Below are 12,221 nucleotides of genomic sequence, written 5' to 3'. Positions count from 1 at the left end.
AGCCTGCTAGCTTTGAGCTGATTGGCTTTGACAAGTGTGGTTTGTGGCTGAAATGGAAAAATTTAACTGGAGAATTCAATGAAGAACTTCTGTATTTGATAATGTGGCTCTTTTTCATCCATTGTACTGAAAGCTTAATTCTTTTCTATCTTTGAAGGAAGATACAAAAGCTTCATTTCAAATGTTCTCACAGAACAAGCCCAGCTAGCAGTCATCCATGGACTCAGACTCACCATCAACTGTACTAAAATTTATTTATTTATCACAGTATTTACACACCACCTTTCCTGTAGACTTGAGTCGCGTAAACTCAAGGCATTTTACAGAGGTAGGTTGAACATAAACCCAATTTTTTCATTTTTTTTTTTACAAGTGTTATTCTAGGAGAGAAACTCATATAGAACTGTCCATTTCTCCAGATGTTTCCCTTCATAGTGCAGTCTGTCACCCTGGCTGCACAGTTCTTGCACTTTCCAAGCTTCCACAGGCAGTTGCAAAACATACCTCAGGTTGGTTCTCAGGATGTTATCCATTTCTTGCCAGTCAGTGGCGTAGCTGGAGGGGGGTGGAGCAACTCAGCCTGGCAGGGAGGTGGGCGAGCAGCCCCTCCCTTCGGAGTCATTCCCGGTGGGGGGGGGCAAAACTCAGCTGTATGGCTCCGTTTTGTCCCCCCTGCCGGGAATGGCTCCAAAGGGAGGGGCTGCTCGCCCACCTCCCTGCCAGGTGGAGTGCACCGCCCCCCTCCAGCTACGCCACCATTGCCAATTCACATTCCTTCATCTCCAGCCAGCAGCTTACCGTCACCCACCAAAGGCAAGACCTGCGCTGAACCTGCTTTGCCTTTTCAGGCAGTTTTTCAGCTCAGCCTCCAGACCATGTCCTCCATTCTTCACTTTTCCTGCTGTGACTTTTTACTGTTGTAGCAGCTTCAAGATTTTCAAGGAAGAATAGGTGAGTATGGTGAAGGAAAATATGAAGATCATGGAACGGGCAACAGGTCCAAAACCAAAAAAGCAGGAATGGTACAGAGATGGGACAAGGCAAACCCAAAAGTTGGCAGGAAGCCATGGATCAACAGGAAGACCAGCAGGCAGAAGCTGCCATACTACTACTGTACATGTATAACAGACTTTGAAAAAATATCACAATATATATTAATTTGTGTAGAATTTCAGTGTGGAATGCCTTGTCTTACGACTGTTGTTAACATGATGAACAAATCAGAAGTGAGTTTTTTTCTTTTTTAAATTGAATGTATTTTCTAGTCAATGTCACCGTCTTTCTTTTTTCATTTGATTTAGAGATATGGGAAATGCAAAACTCAATCTGAGAGTCACTTGTGAAAATAGCATACATGTTTATAGATCTAATTCACATTTCACAACCTATAAAAAGAGCAGCGTAACTACCTTTGAGATGTTAAAGGCTTTATACTTTGAGGTACATTTCTAGCAACACACGGTAATAACTTTATTGATTTCTAGTTTTTGGAGCAGTGGCCTAATGAGGAATACTTATTAGACCTTGTGAAGTCTTTGATTATATTTATTGCTGCTGTTGAGGGAAAACAGAAAATCAGAAGAGTTTGCAGGAAGCTTGTAAGGACAACACTAAGCCATACTGTCTTCAGTGTCACTTTTATGAGTGCTTATAATTTGATAGGGTTTGCATTGGAGTTTAATGAAGAAAATGTAACTATCCTTGACTGAATTGATCGTTGGATATCTGAATACTGCTAGTTTGTCACTTAGAGATTTTAATTACGTTTTACATTGTGAAAATCTGTTACCCTAAAGCATTGCCTTGAAAGTGTAGTAGGTAATCCTACCAACATACTATTTTTTTATTTTGACAGTGGGCCAGGAGGAGAAGTTAACAAAGTAATGCATTTGTCATTAGGAAGTTGCAAAGGTCTACAATAATAATACAGGGGCAGGAGGAAGAAGACGATGTCTGTTAATTTAACTACAAGTCACTATCCTGACTCTCTGTGTTCTCTATGTCACTCTGGTATTCTTTATGTCATAATCCTGAGTCGCCCTTGCCCCAGCCCAGGAGTGTTGCAAACATGCCATAAGGCATGTTTCTGCTGCCTTGAGAGCTGGGGAGGCTGGTGCAAGGACGTGCACCAGCCTCTTTGCGCTGCTTCCTGAACTTCAGCCAATGAGTTGTGCCAGCCAAGGGTTGCCGGCACAACGTGTTAGGGAGGATGGGGGAAGGGAGGGTGTTGGAAGGCAAGCAGGCCAGTGGGAGGACCAAGCCTGGGAGGGGGGTTGTGGTTCCAGGATCTGGCTCTTAGGCTGGATCATAACCCGATTCTTGAGTGGCCTGACCTTACACTGGGCCACTCAGATCTGCACCACCTCTTTAGGTGGTGCAGAACCAAGTAGCCCCATAGGGGCAGCTGCCATGCAACATAGGGTAAGGAGAATGAATTCCCCTTACTCCGAGTTGTGCTGCAACACTGCCCAGTCCTTTTCTGGCCTGCCTACTCCAGGGTATGGTAGGATTGGGCTGTAACATGCTTTATTACATATTGAACATGACTGCTGTGAAGAGTGTGAAGTGAAGCTGTGCCACTGAGTCTACAAGAAGAAACACTGGTGGAAGTGTCATTCTTGGAGCAGTTACAGACAAACGCCACAATACCAGCGGCTAAGGGCCAGTGCGTCCAATTTTCCTATCAGTGGCCTTTTTCTCCTATGCCTGATTTTTAATCATAAGAAGCTGAAGGGAGGTACATCACCACTCTAGTCCCACTGAATTTCCTAGCAGGCTGGCCAAGAATAGTATTGGGCTGCTAGGCTGCAATCCTATACACATGTATGGGGTGTAAGTTCCATTGAACTCAATAGGACTTAATTCTAGGAAGACACACAAAGGCTTGTGCTGGAAGACTCACCTGACTTACTAACAGACCACTCACACCATGGAAGAAAAGACAGAGGCTCTAAGCATGTGATCCATTTGGCTGCTAAGAAGACACAGAAGTTAGGAAGGGATTGAGGGTCAGGATTGACAAGGCCAAGTTTATCTTTCTGTGTCTGCTGAGGTGCGTTAAGTGTTGCAGGGTTCGTAGGTCTAGGTTGCCGAAGCCAAAGGATATCCTGGTTTAAATGAGGGCAAAAGGCAGAAGAGGTTTTCAAAGAAACCCAGGGGGCTAAGCTGTAGCCTGAGACCGTTTTGACAAAGGGAAGCCAGGCTGCTGTCCAGGGAAGTCTCGCGAAGGGGCTCAGCAAAAGCTTGCACATGGGCTTACTCAGGGATGCCTGCTCAGCAGAGCAGCAGCTTTTCAATTGTGCTCAAGGAAGGGGAGTGAGGAGAAGGGAGAAAGGTTGGAAAGGAAGAAAGGGATCTGGTACCTGTCCTGGGTGCCAGTTAGCAGTTCTTGGGTAGAAGAAGGAATGGGAGTGCTTAATGCAGCACTCGTGGGTCTCGGCTTGAATCACAAGCAGAGGTAACAGAAAGCACAGCAAGCAGCAAACAGAGAACATGATGAGACAGGAACCCAGCCTTTTATACTTGAAATGGCCACAGGAAGGAAGTGGGCTTTTGTGGCATGAACTTATCAAAGGTCTTTCTTTTGCGCCCTGAATGCCATCATGCCCGGCTCAAGGTGAGCACCTCTGTTGTTCTGTGCCCTGCTCAGGGTGCAACTATGAACTTTTGACTTGCTCAGTTCATTAATATACCACTCTTGCTCTGTATCTTAATTTACATACTAGTTAGGATTGTGGCACAATCCTATCTCCCTTCTGTGCTGGTGGAGCATATGTTCCACTGCATGGATTGTTGTGCCATAAAGCATGTTGCAACAGTGCAGGTTCCAGGCCCACCAGTGGGAAGGCCCCTGTGATCCTGCAAGCCCCAGCATAGGGAACAGTGTGCTCTGGAGCAGGTAAGCTCCATCAAGCAGCACAGGGGTAAGGGGAAAGGTGAGGGAGGAGCAGAATGGGGTGGGAGAGGGTGGAAATGAGAGTAGGTGGGTGAATTGGGCCCTGGAGGGGGCAGCATTGTTGGCACCAGCACACACCATATCCTATCCCCCTTTGTGGGCCTAATCCGCTGACACGAATCCACTCAGACTTGCACCAGCGATTTCACTAGCTTGGGTCTGACCCATTGTGCTGGGGTTTTTCCCAAGGGCAAGGGGACAAAGACCCCTTACCTTGAGGAGAACCTTGGCCTGGGTCATGCTCACCTTGCATGCACTCTGCACCAATTTGACATGCAAACAAAAGCCACACATTAAAACACAGGTTAAAAACTTGTCAGGCAACAACCCTGTGGTGGTTTAGGACAGCTGATACATCAAAGACCTTTGGATAGGGGGCATTCCTATGTTTATTTATGTATTCGTTTTATATTAAAAAGTTTCAAAACAGAATCATAGAACTTTCAAAAGCTAACAGACAACTGATTTATCACTCAAAACAACTGAAAACTTAGCACCACTCATAGGCTGATAGCATTCACTTTTCATAACTCAGCTTCTGCTGACCTTTCAATCCAATGGATGAGTAGTTTCAAATTCTGTGTACAAACAACTTATCTCTCTAAGTGCCCCAATCGCATGTTGCTCAGATTCAAGTCTTGAGTGTAAGTGGCTGAAAACATGCAGTCATTGCAGCCTCTTGAAAGCAAGACAGACAGTCTCTCTCTTTCCATCAATGATAGAGATTATGATCAATTGAGAAAATTAGCTTGGGCCCAAAAGTGGTTATGTACAATCTTCACATTAAAAACTGCAGAGATCTTGTCACAGGAAAATGGACAAATTGAAACAAGAGCCATTAGAGATTGCAATTGTTCCTGAAAAATACTATGTAATGAAGGATCTCTCTGCAGTATGCATGTATAACATTTGGCGCTGAAATGCATAATGCATCTACATCTCACTTATGTGGCACTTTGGAGACAACACCATGACTATGCACTGCAGAAAAGATCTTTGGTGTGAAGCTGAGCTACTGCTTTGTGGTTATTAGAGCTCTCTCTCTCTCTCTCTCTCTACTTGTGGTGATTCAACTCGAGTAGCCCAAAAATGTGTTTTTGGAAGACTTGAGTTGATTCAAGTCATGGACATTGCTGACATTAACTCAACTTGTGACTCAGGGTCAATGACCCTAAAAATGAGTCAGGACTCAAAATGACTCAAGTCCTGAATCAATTTAATGTGTGTGTGTTCTTGTTGTTTACTTATGTCTTTGTCACTTCCACACTGTGTTGACAGAAGTCATGGAGAATCCAGAAGCTGGCATTCGGAAGGACAGCAGTAGCAAGGTAGATTGATTCCAGGAGTGGGGGCTGGGGGCGTTGACAGGAGGAGGAAGGCTTAAGGGTGAGGGTGTTTTGTCAGACTCATTGCTCCAAATGACTCAAATTGAAAGAACTAAAGCTTTTCATGAGGCAAGTTGGTATGGCTATGCACTATGACTCATGAGTCAAGTCACAGGGTCACTGACTCAGAACTTGACTTGCAACTCGGGTTCATGGACTTGAGCACATCCCTGGATTCCAACATTGGGGCCAAGAAAAGTCAATCACCTTATGAAAAGAATCCACTCCACAACCAATATTAATATATAAAGAAGATGTCAAGGAGAAGTTGGGGATGTAGTAAAGAAGGGCAAAGAAGACCAATGGGGGAACACAAGACAAGCAAGAAAGGCAACAAAACCATTGTTATTTGATAGGTGATACTAGTCAAGGGAAGGAGTGTGAGATTCAGGAGAGCTCTTTCTTAACACAGATAAACTGTAGATATATCTCTAGCTTCATAATATAGTTTTAGATTGCCCTATTTTCGTAATGTGGTTTTAAAAAAAAAATCTACACAGAACGGTGACAACATCAAATTATTTCTTTTCTAACATCCATTTTGAGGACAAATTGTGATATAGGCCGCAGTCAAATCTTCTCACGTAAAGGATTTCCACATCAGCACTGCAGGGTAATATATAACCCCCAGAGCAAACACAAAGCTGTAATTCACTCAAGGGGCTCTGCTTCCATTATAAGCTGCAAGGGAGCAACACTGGATCAGGTTTGATGAATGGCAGAGAAGTTCCAAGTGTGAAGTCAACTATGTATTACAGGGTTGAGAGAACACACTGATATGAAATAAGAACAGACCACAACCTTCCTGCAATCTCTGACCTAATCACATCCTATGTTCAGATTCATATTGTTTTGTAAGTTACTATTTATTCCAAGCTTACACATCAAAAGCACATTATCATCCTCTACACACACTGAACAAGTAACACCTGAGATCCAGTCTTGTTCAGTTTGCGTTCCACTTTCACTTACTACTTAAACCATGTGATAGGATAGAGGCTGTGCTGCTATGTCCCAGTCCTATAATGGGCCAATGGCACTGGATTGGGAGATGCTAGTTAAGGAATGTGAAACTCAGGAGCAGCCACAGACCTCCGCAGCCCCACGCCCGGGGCAAATCTCAGTGATGGTACCTCCCTGTGGGCTATCGCTGCCGCCCCATGCGGAAATTCACCCCCCTACTTACCAGAGGCTCACGGAGCCTCGTGCAACCTCTGCCCACGCCAGGGAAACCTCTATGAGGTTCCCCGGCACTATAAACTGTGTTTCTGGCAAACCGGAAGCACAGTTTCCGCCCCCATCAGGAGCCTCAGAGAGGCTTCCGCGGGGTTCTAGCGGCTGGTGCCTGGGGCTTTTGCCCCATCTCACTCTATAGCAGGCACGCAACTGCTCAGGAGGAATCTGTCTCAGCACAGATTGACTGGATGAATATTTCCAGCTTTCCTAATCTATGTTTTTAAAGACCATAAGTCCTCTAACAGTGGCATAACAGCTGTGCTGCCATCATGCACATTGCCATCAGTGGAAACAACTGGAGGCTTCATGTGCCCGCCACACACAGTTCCAGCCCTCATTGGAGCCAGTAAGGTGCCAGCAGGGGTGGATCGTGGGTAGTTTGGGGATATTTTTAGAAGAGGGCATGGGTGCTTTCAGGGCTGGAAGGTAGATCCTGGTGGCAGCAGTGTGTGCCAGGGAGCTAGCTCCATTTTTCTAGCCTAATATGCCTCCTGCCTCTTTTCAAACTTACACCAGTAAACTTACTTACACCAATAAACTAACTGACATGGGTCTGAGGATACCCACTGCTGATCTATTCGGAAATAAGAAAAAGTGTTACCTCTCCCAAGCCATCTGCTCCCCACACCACCACCTGCTGGCATTCCTGGAGGGTGTGTGTGTGTGTGTGTGTGTGTAAAAGACAAAGGCTGCTATCCTAACCTCACTTTCCTGGGAGGAAGTCCCATTGAACACAATAGGACTTCTGAGTAGACCTGGTTAGGATTGTGCCCTAAGTTTCTTCAGGCGCTTGGCCCCTATTGTAAAGCAGCGCTTCCTCCTGTCCTTCAGAGTCAGTTGTGACTGCAAAAGCTTTTGCAGTCATGACTGGCTTTGAAGGCGAGGAGGAGGGCCACTTTACACCAGTATCCAGGTGCCTGAAGAAACTTAGTGTTTTGCCCACATGCCAGTGCCCGCATGCCACCACCGCACCACCACCGCATGCCAGTGCCACTCCAGGCATGCCAGTGCCACCACTACCAATGCATGAAATATGTGCTCTCTCAGCATGGCTGCACAGAGGAAGGTGGCGGGGGAAAGACTGAACTCTTCTTTACTTGTGCTTTGGAGATCCAGATTAGGGTATTGCTTATATTGTTAATGCCTTCCAAAGTGTACACATCAATCATTTGAATCTGATAGATCACATTATAAAGATTTTGTAATATTAACTTTCTAAATGATTTGAAAAAAATGTTATCTTTGTAAGTGATTTGCTGAAGTTAACAGGAGGAGCTAGAAAATGGTTCCAAAGGAACCTCGATCCAGAAGATGTATCACGACAGGGAGATTTGTACTCATCAAAGATGGAGAATGGAGGGTGTAATGACCCAAAAAATCCATAACAACCATATGTAATGAGAGATATCTAATGGCAATTCTGCCAAGGTCTGCCTTGTCCCCAGGGAATTGGTGGAACATTAGCTTTCAGTGGAATGTCATTTCTTGATAACAGGACTTCAGTGTCAATAAGGTTTGCAGAATCACCTTTGATTTGAATTGATAATATATTTCCTTATTGAAACAACAACGACAACGACAACGACAACGACAACGACAACGACAACAATAACAATAACAATAACAGGTATTTATATACCGCCTTTCTTGGTCTTTATTCAAGACTTTATTCAAGGTGGTTTACATAGGCAGGCTTATTTAAATCCCTTATTAAATAGGGATTTTTACAATTGAAAGAAGGTTCTTTCTTTCAAGAACCACTACATTCAAGGTGTTTCGTTCCGATCTGGCTTCACATTCTGGCCTCCATCCTCCCACGCTCAGAGCAGATGGAATTGCTCGGCTTCAGCTTGTCAGCTGCTTCAAGGTCGCACGGTGCTGGTGGCCTCGAACTGGCGACCTTGTGGATGTTATCTTCAGGCAGACGGAGGCTCTACCCTCTAGACCAGACCTCCTGCCCTTGCTTGATCATGGAAAAGGTCCATCTATTTTTATGTTTTGTCTTCATGTTCCTTTTTTTCAGCATAGCCCAATCAGATGATCTGAGAAAGTTCTGAAGCAGGATATATTGGAGCTAGACACATGCTGCGTCTGGGAAGAGGGCTGCAACTTGGCAGCTACCACTGCTGCTGAGCCTGCTCTCTTCTTGGACCTGATCCACCCTCCCCATGCCCCTATCATTGCCCATTCCACCCTTTCCCCACCCTGTCACTGTCTTGTTCCATCCTCCCTCCTGCACATGCCTGATCTTGTCTGATCTCGGAAGCTAAGCAGGGTCAGACCTGGTTAGTACTTGGATGGGAGACCACCTGGGAATACCAGGTGCTGTAGGCTTATACCATAGTCTTTCCAGACTGAAGGTTGCCAACCAACCTCACCTCCATTGCTGCCTCTCCCCAGCCTGTCCCATGCCATCCTATCTGCCTCAGCAGGTCCTCCAGGATCCTCTGGCAGGTACAGGAAGTCTCCAACCTTTCTGCTCCTGCTGCGTGCAAGTTTGTGTTGCAGAAGTGTTTTTTTATCACTGCCATAAGGTAGTCTACATGGTAGAATGCATGTTCTCCAAGCATACAGCCCAAATAGCTGTGAAATCCACTATTTTCATGCAGTCTTCGGCTCTGTACCTTAATCTCCATTCCCTACTGTACCAAAGTTAAGTCTGTGTAGTTGAAATAATATCTCTGGTGTTCCCCTGCCTCTTACCTCCCGCCCCCCATCTGTCAATAGCTAGATTGCAAATCTATTGGAGCAACGACCTGTCATTTGGAGTAATGTTGCATGTTGGAGCAATGACCTATCACTCTATGTAAAGCGCCATGCGCGTTGACGATGCTAAATTAATAATAATACTAAGATTCTATAGATGGAATGCAGTTCTCCCTATCCTGAGAGGGGGTATGAATTGGAATACCTAAAGGGCTGTCATATGGAAGAAGGGACAAATTGGTTCTCAACTGCCTCTGAAAGTAGAGTTAGAACCAATGGGTGCAAGCTGCAAGAGAAGGGATTCTGATTGGACATCAGGAAAAAAATTCCTGATGGTAAGGGTGGTTTGGCAGTGGAACAGATTGCCAAGGGAGGTAGTGGATTCCCCTTACTGGAGATCTTCAAGCAGAGGTTTGACAAGCACCTGCTAGAGATGATCTAGGAGGATTTCCTGCTAGAAACAGGGGGTTGCACTAGAAGAACTATTAGGCCCCTTACAACCCTATGATACTATGGTTCTGCTAAATTCTACATGAAGGTATACTGACTGTGTAGTTCAGACCATATTTTTCTTTTTCCCCCACTATGATTGTCTGTGGTGCACATCATTTCCTTCATCCTTATGGATGTGACTCAACTCTTAATGTGACAGCATGACACACCTGCACACTTCTCCCCATACAACCTTGTCTTACATGACCCTATTTTTTTTTTTACATGCTCTAACTCAGTGGTTTTCAACCACTGTACTGTGGCACATTGGTGTGCTGTGAATGGTCTGCAGGCATATCACAGGAGTTTCGGGAAGGGTCATTTATTAGTAGGGCCATTGGGACATGCACACCAGCAGCATGGTGTGCCTTCTCAATTGTTAAAAAAAAAACTGATGGTGTATCTTGACAATTTTAGCAACTTATCAGTGTGCTGTGAGATGAAAAAGGTTGAAAATAGCTGCTCTAACTGTCAAACCCTTCCTGCACAGTACCATTTTGCTTGTTTGTGCACTGAGGGACCACAGTGTCTTGTTTTGCATTCTTTCCTGCACCCCAGAAAGCATAAGGCAGGTTCAGAATAAAGTATAAATATCAAAAGATTATTAGAGATTAGGCCGATTCCAAGGAGAATTTTACAATATGGGCTGGATAGTAATTTGAACCAAGAATATCTTGGATCCTTCCCCAAAAATGATACTTTCAGTGGACAGAGAAATAATTCATGATTTCCATTCTTTCTGAACAACAGAAAGCACATTTAAAAAAAACAAAAACAGAAAAAACACAAGCCGCCTGAATGAGGTAAAAGGCAGCAAAATGTTCAGGAAATGGCTTGGAAGATTCACACATCAATCAATTCCCAAACTGGCGATCAAGACTGAAATGATCAGCAGTGAAAGAGTGACATTTCTGTTTCGGAAAGTAAAGTCATGAGAGGGCTTGAAGAAAAAAATGAACAAAACTTACAGTCCAGTCTAGAGGTTATGCGAAGGCCTGCCAGTTAAGTACATAATGATTGTGCCAAATCTTGACATCTATACCAGTGGCATTCAACTTTTTTTGTGTCACATCACCCCCCTCCCTAATTAATAAAGTAGGAGACTAGGGACCCTCTACCAATCCCATCCCCCCAAGACTCTATCCACCCACCCCTGCTCAACCCGCCCCATTTCTCCCTACCCCTTGTGTCTTCACAACAACCCTGTGAGGTAGCGGTCTGACAGCCCAATCCTGAGCTGCCCGGGGTGTGCAGCTTTGGTGGCGCCTCAAACGGCTGCAGCCGCAACCTCGGGCTGCCGCGGGTGGCGCCTCGGGGACAATAGTCCCCTTCTCCTGGGTAAGGGAAGTAGACTCGCACTGGGGCTACTCACTTTACTGCCTACCAAAAGGTCGGTGATAAGGTAAATTCATTCATGTAGGGTGCTGAGCCCTACACAAATGGACAGGATACGGTGGAGCAGAGCGCCACTGGACCCACCTCTCTGCCTCCCAGCTCCCTCCCCTCGCTTACCATGCCACAGCTCAGTGGTCCGTGAGACCGCCGAGTAGTGGAGGGTGGGGGCCGGGTGGCACTAGCCTGGTGCCTGCCAGCGCTGGGTTAGCACGGGTGGTAGCCCGGCGGTAAGCCTCACGAATGCACTTTACAGCAAGTTTGCAACAATGTGCACTGGCAGGAAGCTGCTGCGCTGGGCCCAGAATTGGGCTCTGAGCTGGGCCTGCCTTAGGAGCTGCAGGGCAAGATAGTGAGAAGAGGCTGTGCAGTTTTATAGTAAGAACTCAGTTTTGATAAGGCAGTACCATTACTGGATTAGATCCAAGTCCTCTCTTGCAAGGCTTTGAAAGGTTGCTGGGATCCCACAAATGACACTTGGTTACATCATGGGGGTCACATCCCAAAGGTTGAAGAACACTGTTCTGTACTGGTGGTTGTCTGGGCACTGCCCAATGAACACTCAAGACAACACACATGGAAGAAAGGGCCACTTTATTAGTATTTTTATACAGAAAGGAAGCTGAGACTTGCAGTTGCAGGGGCAGCGAAAACCCCTTTGTGGTGCGGAGGTGGGACCACTGGGCAGCCCCAGAATCAAATCTGTCCCCCAGGCTGGATGTGCACCCGACTCCAAGCTGTGCCCCGTTCTTGGGCAACGCAGCTCATCCAGGTCTGTCCCATAAGGGGAAGGCAGCCAGACCGTGGGGTGTGCTGCCTCGAGCCACTGAGCCTCTGAGGAGGACCCCCACGGTCCTGGCCAGGGCCCCAGTCAATGTCCTCGTGCTGCTGAGCCACTGAGGACGGCTATTGGGTTCTGCCCTGCCTATGCTGACTGAAGGTGCACTCCACGGTCCCAAGCACGCCTCTACTGCACCACCTGCCACAAAGAGGGGTCAGCCTAGCGCTTGACCTCCCGCTCCCAAATGGGGAGAAGCGCCTTAAGGCCATCCTGC

General features: G+C 46.1%; 1 pseudogene; it reads left to right on the top strand.

Annotated features, from left to right (window-relative positions):
* Positions 1-8,789: 8,789 nt before the first annotated feature.
* LOC136642924 (5S ribosomal RNA) lies at positions 8,790-8,910 on the top strand (annotated as a pseudogene).
* The last annotated feature ends 3,311 nt before the right edge of the window (positions 8,911-12,221 follow it).

The sequence above is a fragment of the Tiliqua scincoides genome, chromosome 2, assembly GCF_035046505.1.
Source record: "Tiliqua scincoides isolate rTilSci1 chromosome 2, rTilSci1.hap2, whole genome shotgun sequence".
Classification (NCBI taxonomy): Eukaryota; Metazoa; Chordata; class Lepidosauria; order Squamata; family Scincidae; genus Tiliqua; species Tiliqua scincoides.
This window is presented reverse-complemented; position numbering and strand designations above follow the sequence as displayed.